The following is a 17,774-nucleotide window of genomic DNA, read 5'->3' on the forward strand; positions in this document are numbered from 1 at the left end:
ACTGGAACAGACTGCCTAGGGAGGTGGTTGAGTCACCATCCCTGGATGTGTTTAAGTGTTGCTTAGATGTGGTGTTGGGTGATATGGTTTAGGGGTGACCTTGTAGTGTAGGGTCAATGGTTGGACTCGATGATCCCAAAGGTCCTTTCCAACCTGAATTGTTCTATGATTTTATGATTTCCACTTTACATCCAAGCAGCACTATGCCTAGAACTAAGCTCAGATGAATGTGTTTTAGTCCTGACTTCAGTCCATCTGTTCCTTTGAAGTGTAAGCAACCTCTGTGGGTTCACAAAAGAAGGGAGTAGGCATGATATCCTTGTGCACATTTGACATTTAGCTCCCTTCTTCACCCAGCAATCAACTGGATGTTTGATTATCCTACAAGTAAGGGAACTTCAGCACAAAGCATTGAGATCTTCCGTTCTCTGCTCCACTCTCCTGCCCCCACACAGCCTATACAGAGAGGTGTAAAGCATACATACTTCTCCTGGGGAATGTGGGCTCCTATTTAATTTTGGGAGAAAGTACGAACAAGAGTTCCCGCTCACTTGTATAAGAAATCCTCATCCTTTATTTCTGGAAGGAAACCTTGGCACCCTGCAGAGCTGGGCACATGCTGTCAATCCCAAGCAGAAGCGGGGAACTTCCTCACAGTGAAAAAACAAGATTCAAGCCACCCTTCCCTTCTCATTATCTCCTGCTGGCTTAGACATCTGTTATGCTTGTCAGATTTTGTGAATTCTATTTTCTAGGCACTTAATTCTACTCCCACATTAAATGTGAATTATGAATTCCACTGCTAAGCAGAGCCTTAAAGGTAATAAACCTCTGTACTCAGCAAAAGTCAATGCCTATTGTGAAAGTGGCCAAAAAGCAAATGCAGTGTGAGCTCTGGGAATACAGATCCGAAGCACTCTGTTTACAAGGGTGTGTAGCGACAGAACTAGGGGCAATGACTTTAAACTAGAGCAGGGTAGATTTAGACTAGATATCAGGAAGAAGTTCTTTACTACGAAAGTGGTGAAACATCGGAACAGGTTGCCCAGAGAGGTGGTGGAGGCTCCATCTCTGGAGACATTCAAGGTCAGACTTGATGGGGCTCTGAGCAACCTGATCTAGTTAAAGCTGTCCCTGCTCAATACAGGGGAATTGGACTAGATGAGCTTTCAAGGTTCCTTCCAACCTAACCCATTCCATGATTCTATGATTCTACGATTCTATGATTCTATGATTCTATTCCCATGGTACCATTGACTCTCAACCCCCTGTTTTAAAATACAAAGGGAGTCACTCCTAAAACCTGTTGGTCAGCAGTGTCAAAAAGCCAAAAATGAAGACTGGGAATTGTTAGGAAAGGTCTAGAGCAAGAGGTAAAAAACATCCGGAGAAAACAGTGCCATGGGAAGTCCTGCCATGCCTGCCTTCCTGAATGCTGCATTCTGTTCTGGCCACTGCAGCTGGAGCAAGATATTGCAGAACTATGAGTAGCACAGAGAAGGGCAGTGAGGACCATGGGAAATGTGGAATAACTCCTGTACATTGGAGATATCCACTTGGAAATATGATAGTGACCCACAAAATCCCTGCTTGCACAAGAGAAGGTAACTTGGGAACAGATGGGTTATTTCCCACAATACAGGAATCACAGAATCATAGAATCACAGAATCACAGAACGTTAGGGGTTGGCAGGGACCTCAAAAGATCATCTAGTCCAACCCCCCTGCCAAAGCAGAATCACCTAGAGTAGGTCACATTAGAGGTTGGAAGGAACCTCTGAAGATCATCTAGTGCAACCCTGCTGCCACAGCAGGATCATCTAGAGTAGATCACAAAGGAACAGGTCCAGGTGGGTGTCAAAAGTCTTCGGAGATGAAGACTCTACAAGCTCCCTGGGAAGCTTGTTCCAGTGCTCTGCTACCCTCACAGTAAAGAAGTTTCCTTATATTTAGGTTGAATTAGGGGGAATCTAATGAGATCATCAGAAAAATGATTGAAACCAAAAAAATAGGAAGCACTTTTTCACACAACAGGTGGAGACTTACTGCACACAGTACTGTGGAAACCAACAGTATGACCAGGTTCAAGGAGGATTAGACAAATTAATGGATCTAGCAAGAGCTATTAAAATAATGGCATGGATCCAATCTCTGCTTCAGGAAGTCCCCATAGGTAAATGAAACAGTACTTACAGCATATACAAGGCGACTCCACCTCACTACAAAGAAATCATAAAAACAGTAAGAATGATTGCTATGATTAAAAAATTAGCTATTTGGGCAAGAGTATAGGAAACCGCACAAAGCGAGGAATGAGCCCTCCCCTGTGCCCTCTCAGCTTTGGGAAATCAGCTGTTCAGAGACTTCCTCAGCTGCAGGAGTGTGAGAGAGGGCAAAAGGCAGTCGGCAGGATGCAATGTCAGCCAAGGAAGAGACACCAAAGGCTGGGAACTGCAACCCCAGAGCACTTTCACAGCCTCACAACCGCTTTTTGGATTCCTTAGCTCCATCTCTGCTGTACAAAACATCGTGGATCATGGGCTTCAGTGCTCACCCTGCACCAAGAAGCCACAAAAGTACCGGTGATGGGGCTGACAAGGTGCTATGGCTTCTTGGAGCCCAGCTTGCTTCCTAACCTGCTTTGTACGTACCAAGGGCTTCCTTGGAGCTACTGTGGGGCTCCCCTACATACTGTTACACCATGTCTCAAAGACCTATTTGAAACCAAAGCCTAGCAAATGTTAAATCTTTGTGTTGACATAAACCAAGTATGACTAGATGATTTAGTCAACTGTGGTAGACTAGCTATACTTTCTAGACAATTTGTGCAAAACAACTGGACAGAGTATGAGCACCTTTCAGAAACTTTAGGGTTTTTTTTTCAAACTAGAGGAGAATCCATCACAGTGTCACTGACAACACAGAATTCTGAAATGAAAAAAAAAGATGTATAAATACATTAACTGTTAGAAAAACTTCTTAGAATTAGTGTTTTTAAGTAAGATAACTTAGATTTGACTGATTAGCTTGCTGCTACTTGTCTCTCATAAGGAAGTGAAAAAGATTTATTAGTCCTGGAGAGCACTGAGAACAACAACTCACATTTTGCAGAAAGTCAGAGCAAGCTCACTCAGGAGCAGAGTCAGAGCAAGCTTCACTCACCTGAATGAAAGAGAATCAATGGCAGAAGTTAAGATGTGCCTGGATGTACTCTAATCTTACATGTAGTTGGCTCTGGCTCTCCCCATTCTCAAGGGATGCATTTCATTTCAGAAGCAAACAGTTAAAATTGCTTGGTCTTGCTTTATAATCTTATTAAGTGACAGGCAAGTGAGACTTGTATTTTTACGGAAAGCAGAAACATGTGGGTAAAAGGTTTGGATTAGTGGAGGTCATTTTGTCCCTTGTCACTGATACATCTATTCCCGCTTGGTTGCTATCATTCGAGCAGCTGTGCCACCTCAGGCTGTAATTTCAGCACTTCCAACAAACTAAACAGTATTGGGCTGGCCTGTGCTCAGAGGGAAAATTGCTTGTGGAAAATTCAGGTATCACAGGAAGTATATTTTTCTCTCAAAAGCAATTCCCCATGGAAGATAAAAAGGGCTGTGTGAGGACAATGAAGAACTGTTGTGATCTGCGGGTACTAGACACTGGAACACACTATAGTGAAATAATTCCTACAAACAATTTGTCAGTTCATAAAAGATGCATTTAGCTAGAGACTGAGGAGTCAGCTGAGATTGACAGAATGTATCACACCTGCATGGACTATGGCCTAGAGGTGATGCAAGCAGAAGCTCCTCTTGCTCAGATAACTTACTTCTGAAAATTAGCCGGGCTTCACACTGCTGCTGTGGCAGCCAGGACAGGGTGAGGGATGAGAATGAGAGGGTCCCTGATAGTTCTCAGATGGTCTGACACTGTAGAAGCATGTCCTTGGCACCATCAAAGCATGAAAATTTCGCTCTTTCTGAAGGCTGCCCTCTGGTTTTGGCAGCATCCACAGCCTCAAAACTGAGCATCCGAAAAATGATTCCTAATGTGTTTCACGCATTAAAAAAAATCAGATCTTGCCCCTTCTCCCTCCTGCCCTCATGACAGCGTGTCTCAAACAAGGCAAGTGATAATTTATTAGCGTCAAGAACAGAAATACCAACATGCTTGAGGCAACAGCCTCCTTTCTGGCAGTAAGGGGCAGCTCAGCCTCTCAGCACCTGCAGGAGTGCCCGGAGCCCCAGGTGCTCTGTGTCCGTGAGCATCACAGGTGTCGCTGCACCCAGCAGCACCGCACAGGGACAGAGCTCTTGTCCAGCACGCTGGGGTGCGATCCAACATTTCAGTGCATAAGCTTTGCAGGCAAAGCAGCTGAGGGTTCTGCAACCTCCCCTGCCATACGTTTTACAGGCATTTCTGGTCCTGCTATGTTTCCAAGCAATGGCTTGTGAATAGGTCCTGGGACACACTGAGGTGGCTGAAATATTTTTCTCTTATAGGGATCAATTGATCACATGTGCTCTTTGAAAAACGAAGAAGGAATCCTATAATCATTTTAAAGGATTGCAAAGTGAGCGGCTGTCAGTGCTGGAGGAATGCCTAGGCATCTAAATGACAACTTCTCTGATAAAGTGACCAAAGCGCTGTGGCTTTCCAAATGTCAGGACACTTGGGTTGTAATTACTAGTAAGCTTTGCAATAGCAAAAGACTTGCTAGAAGGTGCTCAAGCCTGGCAGCATCTCTTCAGCAAAAATTGGATTTAATCCTTTTTCCTAGTTTTGTATTTTTGTTACTAAAAAAAATTGCTAAAACCCCCTCCCAATATCCTTATACTAAACTCAAGTCTTTAGGAGTATAAATTTCCCCTTTCTTAAATGAAAGAGCTGGGCAAGCAGGATCATCAAAGAAAAACAGAGCTAACCAAAGGGAACAATTAATTAGGGTGTAAGTAAGAAAGGGGAGTCAATAGCACTGTGGCTTTTTTTCTTTTTGCTCTAAGCTTGGTTTTGCATTGCAATCCTCTGTTGTCTTGCCTTACTTCATTTTTTTTAATCCATATCTTTTTCCCTGACACATGACCTGCAGGTGTGACCATATAATTAAATGCAACTGAGTTGCACTGATTTAACTAATTACCACCTGTCACTTGGGCCATCTACGCCAATGTTCTCCATTTCCTCATCTTACGCCAAATGTGACATGATAGCTCACATGTCAGTTGATGTGGGTAACCCCAGATATTCAAGGACGTGCTTTATGCCAAAGCTGGTAGTAGGATAATTTCAGTGGTGCAGCCAGTGAGAGACACCTCACATAGGTTACACACATAGTCACATCTGTAACCTCAAGAGCTCTCTTGACACAAATTTGTCTGGAGCATGCTATGCAACGAGGCAGTGACATCTAGCTGGTGTTTTCACATGTGACTACTGCAGAAGACCAGTGTGACCTGAAATAAAAGGTGCATTCTGGCAACCAACAGCAAGAAATAGTTTTAACATCCTAGCGCAAAATACCTCTGTGAAGATGTTGGTCACACACACCTCACATCTGAAAATGGTGAAAATTATACAAAGATAAAATCACTACTGCACTGGAGCAAAAATGACAGTTTTGTTGTAATAGTCCATTTCTGAGCCTGCCTACCACAGAAGAAGACGAAAAACCCTTTACACAAGTCAGATAACAGTGCAAGAACATTTCGCCTTGGCTGCAGTGGCTGATAGACTGACGATCTGTATAGAATGACAGCCTTTCTTATTTTCATTTTAGCAAAGCAATGTGTGTAAACGGTAAACATTGACTTAGAATTGTCTCATCTTCAATTTGATCATGGTTGATTGGGATGTCTCCGTCTACAAAGATAAAAAAATTAGTAGTCTATTAGTTAAGCAATCTATTCAAGCTGCTGTTTTATGATTACTTTGCTGTATCTGACAATCTTCCCAGAGCAGAGCAGGCAACATCTTACACAAGTTTTTTCTTTCAGTTTCTTCCTGCTAGGACAGCAATGTGTGTGTTTGTGGGGTCCCTTCCAGTCTTGCACTCTCCCTTTTTGTAACAGCAACATACAGGCAAGAACTCAAACTGCAGATAACCAGATGGTACCAGTTACTTTGCAATGCTTTCCAGTTAATGATTTTCTATCAAACCAAGAGGACATTTCAAGTAGGTACCAAAAAGGCTTGTCCCAGTCCCGGTGCTAGCCAATCTTTTCATTAATTACTTGGTAGGCAAGCTAGGGAGTGCACTCCTAAAACCAGCAGTGGGCACTGAGCTGATTAAGTCTACAAGCAGTTGGAGGGTATACTGGTTTTAGCTGGTATAGAGTTAATTTTCGTTGTACTAGCTCGTATGGTGCTATGCTTTGGATTTGTCACCACGCAAGGGGAGTAACACACCCATATGAGTTATTGCTGTGCAGCACTTGCACAGTGTCAAGGCCTTTTTGTTTCTCTCAATGCCCCACCAGCGAGCAGGCTGCGGATACACAAGGAGTTAGGAGGGGACACAGCCAAGACAGATGACCACAACTGACCAAAGGGATATCCCATCCCATCCCAGACCATATGACATAGTGCTCAGCACATAGAATTAGGGGAAGGTGAAGGAGGGAGGGGATGTTCAGAGTGATGGCATTGTCTTCCCAAGTCACCATTACTCATAGAATCATAGAATCACAGAATCATAGAATGGCCTAGGATGGAAGGGACCTTAGAGATCATTTAATGCAACCTCCCTGTCATATGCAGGGACGCCTCTCAACTAGATCAGGCAACACATAGGGACCGAACGGGGATCGAACCCGTGACCTTGGTGTTATCAGCACCACGCTCAAATCAGCTGAGCTAACCGGCCCCCTAATGATGGAGTCCTGCTTTCCTGGAGGTGGCTGAACACCGCCTGCTGATGGGAAGTGATGCATGAATTCCTTGTTTTGCCTGCCTGCATATGCCATTTTTGCTTTACCTATTAAAATGTCTTTATATCAATCCATGAGTTTTCTCACTTTTACCCTTGTGATTTTCTTTCCCTTCACAGTGTGGTGGGGATTAAGTGAGCTGCTGTGTGAGGGTGCGCTGCTGTATGAGGCTAAGCTGCTTGCCAGGGTTAACCCACAACAGAAGGATAAATAGAGTAAGAATTCAGAACAATTTTCCTAAAATGGAGAATGATCCCAAATCACCATGGTGAAATCTGCAAAGACAAGCATGACATGCTACTGTTAGGAGGGAGAAACCAAATGCATAGATGCAAAATAAGGAGTGACTGGTCAGCCAGCAGCTCTGCTAAAAGGGACAAGGAGTTACACTGGATCATAAACTGGGTGTGAGTTGAGATGCTGTTGCGAAAAAGGTGAACTTCATCTGGAAAGATATTAATGAACATCTAATATGTCAGCCATGGAAAGTGCTTACTCCATCCTAATTGGCAGTAACAAGGTCTCAGCAAAATTCCACTTTGGGGCCTTGTTCTTTGACAATCCAGCAAGCTGAAGACTGCTCAGAGGAGGGCTGAAAGTGTAAACAAAGGTCCAGAAAGCATTACCTGTGAAGAAAGGTTAGAAGGTGGGCTCACTGAGGCTGAAAGAAGAGAATTCTTGAGAACTGCACACATTAGTTCTCTAATACACGGAAGGCACTCAGGAGAAAGCTGATCTGGAGCAGGACATGAAGAAGTAAGACACATTTGTAACCATAAAAGATTCAGGAGGGATGATAGGGAATTTTCTAGCCCTAGGAAAATGGAAGGACAGGAATAGATTGCTCAAGGAAGTTGCAGAATGATCTTAAATGAATGATTTTAAGAAAAGTTAGACAGTCATCTGTAGTGGATCATACATCTGACTTTCTCATGGCTGGTGAATGGAAAACCCTTGCCAGGTTTGTGGGACCACCATCCTTCCTACCTCCTCTGTGCCACTTTCCCTGCTGGCCAGCTGTATCTCTCGGCCAGGCTGCATCTAAGTTGGCCAATGAGGAGTATCTGTCTTAGATATAAAACCCGTAGAGGAAAAAAAAAAGGTTGGAAAATCAGTTCTCTCTTTTATGTCCTGATCAAAGGCTAGCTTATGTGTTTCCCTTGCCACCACAGGCACCATTTTGTTGATAGGATCTGCCTGCCCAACCTCCCCTCTCTTTTGTCTCAAAACTTAAGACATGAAGAATAACATGATGTATCGAAGGGAACAGAGATCTCTCTGAAGTCATGAAAAAAGCCAGCTAGTTCCATTTTAAAATATACAAGTTCTGAACTGATCATGAACTGGGACAAGAAACCGCAGTACAGGAAATCTACTTTACTGCAAAATAAGTTGGCCATGGACTCAAATTAAATCACTTCTTCTGTCTCTGGGGCATTTAGTGATGAAGCCCAATGCCAGTCTGCTGCCAGCATGCTCAGTATAGTGAGCTGTGAGCTGAAGTTAGTATTTTAGCTTCTGTAGTCCTAACTTACAGAAACATATCCATGAATATGAACCAAACAAAATATATGCGAAAAAGTAAAGCAACAGATTGAGTTCTGCCTTTACACTGAATTGGTTTTCAAAAGGTTAACTGCTTGTCACCCTATATTAATTGATTACAGGCAGCCTGCAAACATAGTGTCTAAAAAAAGCAACTTTTTGCATGGTGTACTTTCTGAGTTCCTGAGACTGATCTTTTCTCCAGAGGCCATAAAAGCATGGGTCCTTTTTCTTCAGTCCTACAGAGACCAGCACTGACTCCATGTCTTGGTCTGATGGGAGTTACTGGATGCTTGAGACATTCAGTCAGAAAAATAACAACCCAAGCTGACTTTAAAGTGGCTTTACCATTTGGCAAAAGAAAAGCTGAGAGCTTGTGAACCTTTCTGCCGCTACTGCAGAATGAAAAATAAACAAAAATGTACAAAATGAGATAAATATCCCTTTGCTATAATTTGGTTATGCCCTCAAGTTACATGATAAAAACAGAAACATGCCACAGATATCTGCCGTCTGTTATAATGTGCTGTTCCTACAGCACTGATGTTTGTCAGAAACTGTAGATTCATTTAGTTTATGTAATTCTTCTAACAGAGCTTACTGAAGTACTTTTGCATCGATACTAGATATTTTAACCCATCTATTATGTGTAACTATAGAGAAAAACAGGGAAAAATACCAGGACCTGTGTTACTGAAGAAAGAAAAATGGGCACTGAGAAGTTGATTATTGTCAATTTTCATGGGAAAGTTCAAACTTTTTCTCCATAAAACAACGACATTGTCACTCAAGATATGTGTATCTTGGTGAATAATTTCTGTTGCCTCTTGGTGTTTTAAGACTCATTGGCTTCTGAATTCATAGTTGGAAAACCACTGAGGAAAGTAAATGAGTCCTGGACACACGGGAGACCAAGATGCCACCAACTCTGACACGTTACAAGTTGTTTCATTGTTTTCAAGGCACACAGCTAAGCATCTAGCTCCTCACTGCGTGTTTCTGCTGGACTGGTTTCATCCTGCAAGGCTTCCTTCCTGGGAGCAGTGGGACAGCAGCAGCCCCATGCCAGCTCTGCATGTTACTGCTCCAAGGCAGAGAGTGGAGAACAGGAAGAGGCACAGCATTTGCACTCCCATTTCTTTTTTTTTTTTTAACCTGTTCCCAATGGGAATTGGGAACTTGACATTATGAGGCGATGAAGGATCGAACCATATTTTTTCACTGTGAGGATGACAGAGCACTGGCACAGGCTGCCCAGGGAGGTTGTGGAGTCTCCTTCTCGGGAGACATTCAAAACCCACCTGGATGAGTTCCTGTGTGACCTACTGTAGGTGATCCTGCTCTGGCAGGGAGGGTGGACTAGATGATCTTTCGAGGTCCCTTCCAACCCCTAAAATTCTGTGATTCTGTGATGTTCTTCAGGAACAGGGCAGGGAGAGGGCAGAAGCTGTTGGTGGGATGCTCAGCTGCAGAGTTGTGCGGTCTGAGGTAAGGATCAGCCCCTATCAATCTCTCAACAGCCAGAATGTGTCGATGTCTCCCTTCCATGCCATACGAGTGCTTACATTTCACCCAGCTGATCCCAGGAGATGCTTGCCATCCACTCCCACAGCCTGGCCCCATCCAGCCATCTGGTCCTGTATGATTCCTTCAGCAGGCAGGGGAATACCATGGGAACGCCAGTGCTGGGATGCTCAATCGCAGACGCTTTCCTGCGCGCACACACGCCTCCAGCCTTCTGCTTCCAGTGCTCCCTTGCATGCTCTTTCTTTTGTCAGTTCTTCCTCAGGCAGCGCTAAGGATTTAGGAAAAGCCCATGGGTCCTCTGTGTTATAAAATTAGGTCTCCACAGGTGCCAGAAGAACGCTGTGCCTTGGCATCCAAACAATTTTGTCTCCTGTTAGTAGATAAACTGAATTTCCTCTTGGAGCTAAAGCGCTCTCCATCTCCTCCTCCTCGGGATCTGCTTTCCCTTACGGCTGCAGAACGCAGTGCAGAACCACTCAAAACAGTTAGAGAAATCCGCTGCGGACGCTTGAGAAATCCTGTGACAGCACTATGAGGCAGATAAGCAGAGGAGAGGAGAGAGAAGAGGAACAGCTTTCGGAGACTGCTTGGCAGCAAAGTCAACACTTGAAATATCTGTGGGGAGTTTGAAAGCATTTCCTAACATCAAAAATGTGAAGAAGAAAAAGAAATTTTGATCAATGACTTATTGCCCTTGATCTAAGCAAAAGAATCCTAGCCAGTCAGAAATAACAGAAATCTGTTTTATTGTAAAGCTGAAGTTTTCTCTGTTTTGACAGCTGGGGCTCATGCTTTTGGCTGGGTTATTTGCCAGCTTTAAAATATTCATCAGTGAGTTGCCAGGTTTTTGTCCTTTCAAATTGAACTCTAACGATGAAGGAGAAGGTGCTGGAGAGATTTTAAGCACGAGTTCTCTGTCCTACAACAGAACTTTGTGGCCTGAATTCACGTGACAAGAAAAAGAGGTTTCCATTCCCTGGCCAAGGTTCTGGTGAATCACTTGCTGGTCACAGAGCCAAGATTCTCTTTCTGGAGCATGGGAAGCAGTGGCTCACTTGTGATGAAGGCAGCCCCCTCGCCTTTTTGAGAGGAAATGGATTAACAGTATGTACTCTGTGCACAAGTCTTGAGAAAACTGAACTAAAATATTCCGGATTAAAGCATCCATGCTGAGGAACAAGTTGCAACACAAATTAAACTGAAAAATGAAATATGACTCCGAAAATTATCGGTGAAGTGTTGGTGTTGGTGACTCCAGGATCAGCTCAGATGTCTTACAGAGTACCCAAGCAAATTAGTGCCACAGAACTCTATGGTTTTGAGGCAAACTTTTACATTACTGTTCCAATGTTGCTACCTCTTAACGCTTTCTATATTTTGATATACTTATTCTAAGAATTCAAACCAGGCTCTTCTGCTCTTGTGCAATTTGTTCATTCTTATGTCTTGCACTGCTTTCACTAAGTTGGTTAGTTGTTATCGTTCCATTTAATACCTGTACAACTTGAGGGGCTTTCTGAGGTGAACTGGTTACAAAGTGAAAAATATTAAATCATTTCCTATCTGCTAGGAAGACTGTTCCTCTTCCAGAAATTCAGGGTCAGACATATTGACTTTATTTCTGAAAAATCTACTTTCATCTACTCTGTCCTTAGCTTCCTTTACTTGTTCCAGGGTGACCACTGTTTTTGTCATGTCATTTTATATCTATAAAGTCCTTGCAAGTGCTCAACACTTCACTTTTGAGACTGATCTTCCATTTTCTGGATAAGGAATTCAATTTCTTTAGTGGATATGAAGCGATAACAAACCTTTTTCATTCAGGGACAAGTTAATACGAGAAGAGGTTGCAAAGCAGAGACTAACAGTACATGAATACTGAAGGTGCACTACTGTGTAGGATCAGATCCTCCAGGCAGTTTCACTTCTACCAGCTGACAGCTTTAACAGAAAGCTGTAACGTGAACTATGGCCAAAAAGCATCTTGGTGGTTACAAAGCCAAATTTTCAAAGGGTCTTTGATCTAGTCTCCAATCCTATGTAAAGCCAGGGTGAGCAACTAAGCGTGCAGGTGTCAGGTCTGCCCTAAGGGACATTGCCTGGTGGGACCAGGCACTGGGCTGCAAATTAGGGAAGGCAGAGGAAGGCACTGGCAGAAAGTGGGAGCAGCAGAGAGCGAAGTCTCTCTAGTGACGTCTACGCTGGCATATAAAACAAGGCCAGAATTTAGCATCAAACCCTGGTCTGCATCCATTAACCACTGTGGGTTATATCAACCAGCACTCTCCCAGGACAGCCTACGGGCATGGATGCAGTCACACTATTTTGGGCAGAGAAGAAAGTTTAGAAGTGTGGATGCAAGTCATGCAGGGACATTTGCAGGGCCAGAAAACAGGCCATGGCTTGTTCCATTGTGTAACACAGTCTGTACACCAGGATCAGGCCAAACATACTGTATCATTTGAGGAATGCAGCTATTTTGAGTAGAAGGTCTGATATTTGATTGAGTGACATTGGTAAGAACAGACAGATGTTTACTGATTCAATCTTCACATGCAAAACTGTTGGTGCATGTTCAAAAGTAATTTCTGAAGATGTGTCTCTTGTTATCTCAACATCAGTAAACAGCAGCTCAGTGTATTTTCTCATTTGTTGTGACTTGCTTATCCAGATCCTCTATATATCCCAGGGACACAGTTACTAAATTTAAGGCTGCAAACATATTTGTTCTCTCAGCACACTTGTAAGAAACATTTAATTTTACATTGCCAGTTTTCAAATATTTCTGTATACCCTGGCTAGGTAAACCAGTAAGGAATTGGTGGAACTCAGTGATAAATTAATGGCTTGCTCGCTAGAACAAGCTCTTATTTTCCTCTTTAGTAGATCTTGGGCCAGACATTTTGGAAGACTTTAATCAAAACCCAAATGAGTGGATTTTAAAGAAAGTTTAATTACAGTGGTCAAACCACCCAGCATGATGTGCTTGATTTGATTAACGTAATGAGGAGCACATTTAATGAGAAATGCATTAGTTCATTCAAACAAGTGGTTTTATCAGAGGTATTAAGCATTGGCCCAGATTATATACAGCAGAAACTATTATAGCAAAAATTGACTGAGGTCAAAGAAGTAGTCATGCCATAATTACAAGCTCTCAGCTCTAATCCACTGCTGAACTTTGACAGTGCTCATCATGACTGAAAAAGTAGAGTCCTCATTTGAAAAAGCCCCAGAACACAGGTCTTTGCTTCCATTCCACTGGTGGTATCTCCATCCCTTTCTTTCAGATGCTCAGAAGATTCTGGAACTGGGATTGAGTTCTCTAATTTTCAGATAGTTACACATGCAGATATTATTAGGAGATGATGCTGGTTGAGAGGCTAGTTGAGAGGCTAGTTGAGAGGCGTTCCTGCCCATGACAGGGAGGTTGGACTAGATGATCTCTAAGGTCTCTTCCAACCTAGGCCATTCTATGATTCTATGATTATATGATGAAGCGAGAGCTCAAAGGACCCCTGACACCACCCTGCACCCTTAAAGGAAATGCAGTGCTCCCCATTTGCTCACTGTTTTACCTCCCTCCTGTCCATGTGATGTTTTTGGGACACTCCTGCACCTAACCTGGAACACAGTGACTTGGGGGAATTATTGTTTTCCTTCTGGGGAAGGAAACCTCCCTCTCAGAAAAGAAGAAAAATGGCCTCAAGCAGGAAATATTTGAGAAAAAGAAGAGAGTCTCCTTCACACCTTACTCTCTTCGACTGCCTATATCCCACTTTCCCATTTCAGGATGTCTCCCCATGGGCTTTACACAGCACCCTTCACCCTCCCCCTCCCTGCTGGCACCCCTTCTCGGGTGCTCCTTGCTGTATCACTCAACAGCTGCTGATGCTCTTGTCTCTCCTATGCTGCCCTGACTACCGGCACCTCTTTGACTTCAGCCATGGTCCCTTGCCTTTATTCACTCCCCATCTCATTATTCCCACAGCGTCTGCACTACCTCCATGTGAGCCGCCTTTCCTGCTGCTTCGTACCACTGAAACAGTTTTGATTTTCAGGTGCTCTACTTCCAAGCCTGCTCAGCTGCCTGAGCACTTTTCAAGCGCTGTTGCACAATAGACTTAAGCACCATCTATTGCTCAGTCTTTCAGAAGGTACCACCAGCATCTGGCAAAGGAGAGTAGCTTTGAAACTGTTCCCTAAGTGGACAGGAGGCTGGTCAGGGAGCTGAGAAGCAGAGCACGAGCTCAGTTGCAGATAGGATCCTCCTGGGGTAGGTGCATAGTGACAAATGAAGACTGGCCTGGAGACTGTATTTTGCCTCTCAATTAAACTGACAGGAGTAGGACAACCAGATACTATTACTAGGGTGCCTAAATGAATGTAGGTGCCAAAGTTCACCTGCAGTTTTGGAAGGTGGTCCTCAGGAAATAAGCTGAAGTAGAGAACTAGAGATGTGAAAAAACAGACCTAAGGATTTGCTTGCTATATTGATAGAAGATGAGCAAGAAAACCATTTCTGCTGAGCTGAAAACTGTAATCCTTTGGATTATTTCTGCCACTTGCCTTTAAACCACAAGGAAACAAGAATAAAAATTGGAATCGGGGTCTTTTGAGTTTAGAGAAATCTTCGGACATGTCTATATCCGACTGCTGTGCACCGACACCAGCGAACCCGTGATACAGGCCCATAAACATTTACACAGAGGGAAGTGTTTTAACAGTGATGATCTCACCAGTACACTCAGCAAGGCTGTTGCCAAGGTAAAGACAATTCTGTCTTGGAATAAGCAACCCAAATAACACATATAGACTCACTACAGAAGCTTCCCCTTCATGTCACATTTAGTATCCCCGAGTGGAATCTATGTGGGAAATCACAAAACATGAACTGGTAGAAGATTGTATCTTCACAGAATCATCTTAAAATACTTTTTCCTACTATCTCCTAGCCCAGCCTTCAAGCAGCCAACCAAACTCGCTAAACTTATCATCTGAAGAAAATTTCCCAAGGTTTAATATATCTGACTATATCAGAATGATAAATGCAAAAATTGCAATTTATCACCATAGCCCTCACAAGAAACACGTTCTACAACAGTGAACATGTTCACATTGGCGAAAACCGATGGATCCTCAGCATGATCATCCTCAAATGCAAAATGCCTCTTCCTATGAACTATATGCCCTCTGTACCATAGTGTATTCATAGTCATGATCAGTGAGCAAAAGAAAAACGTGGTTAATAACATGAGAATGTTTCCCAAAACAGCCATCCTCCTCTGATCATTCCGGCCCTTATCTTCAAGGGAATCCTACAAAACAAACTGGAAAGACTAAGATGAGATTAATATTAATCATTTGATGGGACACCAAAAATTGTTTATTCCAACAAGAATACTAATTTTATGGCACGTTACAATTTACCTCAGATACGACTTGGTAATCTCAGTTTCTCAGAAAATAATTACCTGTGCATTTCTTCCATCCTGTGTTCAGTAGAGCTGAAGACCTTATTATCACTCCTTTTACTAACATTCCCTCTGTTCCTTTCATCTCAAAGTAAATGACTGATTAAAATAATGTAACTGAACTCAGATAAATTGCTTCCAATCTTTGCTTATCTGGCAGTTTGCTGGTTATGTCCCTGCTTCTGCTTTTTCCCCCTTGGACCTGTCTATTTTTTCCTATCAGGAGTACTGATAACAGATATTGCTTCTCTCCACAGATATTCCTCCTGAGTGTTATGACTGTTCCCTGTTTACTAGAAAACCTGCCCAGCCAGCCTCCACTGTGGAAATAACCCTTTTTGGAATAGTTATACAGCTTTTAGTCTGTCACAATGCAAGCTCTCAACTGCTTCAAAGAAATACTTGGCTTTATGCAAAGAAAAGGAAGACAACTGGCCAAACATCAGTCACTACTTCTAAAAGGAAAGGAAGAGTTATTAACTCAGATCTTTCCAAAGTGAAAGACGATTCAGGAATACATTGCTAAACACAGTAACATATCCACCACCCAGTCCAGTCAGAGATGAAAATTTTTATTGTCGCTTCTCTCTGATAGTTCCTAGGTACTGAACTGGTCTTTGGCAATGCTCAAGGAGAGGTCCTCCTGTCCCTCTGCTCTGTCCTGGTGAGGCCACATCTGGAATATTGGGCCCAGTTCTGGGCCCCTCAGCTCAAGAGAGACAGGGAACTGCTGGAGAGAGTCCAGCGCAGAGCCACAGAGATGATGGAGGGAGTGGAACATCTCCCTTGTGAGGAAAGGCTGAAGGAGCTGGGTCTCTTTAGCTTGGAGAAGAGGAGGCTGAGGGGTGACCTCATTCATGTTTATAAATATGTCAAGGGTGAGTGTCAGGAGGACAGAGCCAGGCTTTTCTCCGCGATGTCCAATGACAGGACAAGGGTCCATGGGTACAAGCTGGAACATAGGAGGTTCCACAAAAATATTAGAAAAAACGTTTTCACTGTGAGGGTGACAGAGCCCTGGCACAGGCTGCCCAGGGAGGGTGTGGAGTCTCCTTCTCTGGAGACATTCAAAACCCACCTGGACGCGTTCCTGTGTGATCTACTGTAGGTGATCCTGCTCTGGCAGGGGGACTGGACTAGATGATCTTTTGAGGTCCCTTCCAACCCCTAACATTCCATGATTCTATGATTCTGTGATTCATTGCAATGATGTAGTATATTATTTGCTTCTCCCTTTCATCCATGGAGCTCAAAAGCCCTATAACTTTATTTTCCTACACCCCAATGCAGTAACTTAAAGATGTAACAGTTTGGGAAAGGTTAACCAGTAGCTTAGGAAGGGACTTGCCTAGGAAATTTCAGTGTGCTGTCCCACATGAATTAAAATACATGGACCTAGAAAATAACACGGTATGTTTTAGGAAGTGTTGAATGAACCAATATGCAGAGCTCTGAGGTAATCTTCTGTCAAATACCATACACTTCCCTAGGCTTGCAGAAATAGCAGATACTATTCTCTTTGCATGGCATGCAGTCCCTGATACACACTTGGAAATCATTCTTTGTAAACAAGTACGGACAGGGGAGAAGTTCTACACCCTTTTTCTTTCACCAAAAGACACTCAGAAAATTCAAGAGAAGATTAAGGAAAGGATTTTAAAACTTTTATTCCTTGTCTCACGAAACTAGGGGTTATCCACGATCCTGACCACATGAGACCTGCAGCCTCAGCATTACCACGTACAAAGGAAGTGTTTATCCCATGTGTGCCTGTCACCACAGAAAAGCTTGGGGAAGGTATGACAAGGATTTTTTGGAAGACCAAATGAAAAGCAGGCCCCCACATCTCTTCCTCCTACTCAGACACAAAACAGGATCTTGCTTCCAGCAGGCAGTTTGTATCAACGGGCTCTGCTAGGGCAGTATGGAGATAACCCTCAGCCTTGATAAATGGGAACTGCTAACACAATCTACACACTTGGTGAAAGAGAAGTTATTTGTCAAGAATCTAAAAGTCTAGGTGCTTAAAGCAGGTCTCCACGCTGGCTTTTATTAGTGAGGTGCGCAAGGGATGGGCACTCAGCTAGTGGTTTCTCTCCCGGCTCCTAAGTGATTGAACCCACAGTGCATCATAGCTATGTCCCAGTGACCCATATTTAATTATTTTCTCTCCATCTGGCTGTGCCACCACAATGAAAGTTTCTGCAAGAAACCGAGATGTTTCTGGAGCAGTGAAACAGCCTGTGCTGCTCACAAGCCAGTGTTCTACTGTGCCTGTGGCACCAGCCCTGGGGCCGGGGGCAACCTC

At 43.4% G+C, this 17,774-nt stretch overlaps 1 protein-coding gene across 1 annotated transcript in view; it reads right to left on the bottom strand.

Moving 5' to 3' along the window:
- SH3RF3 (SH3 domain containing ring finger 3) overlaps positions 1 to 17,774 on the bottom strand; it is a gene marked incomplete at its 5' end in the record, with an annotated part of 93,278 nt that overhangs the window by 17,427 nt on the left and 58,077 nt on the right.

Source organism: Apaloderma vittatum, unplaced genomic scaffold, assembly GCF_000703405.1.
Source record: "Apaloderma vittatum isolate BGI_N311 unplaced genomic scaffold, ASM70340v1 scaffold2165, whole genome shotgun sequence".
Lineage (NCBI taxonomy): Eukaryota > Metazoa > Chordata > Aves > Trogoniformes > Trogonidae > Apaloderma > Apaloderma vittatum.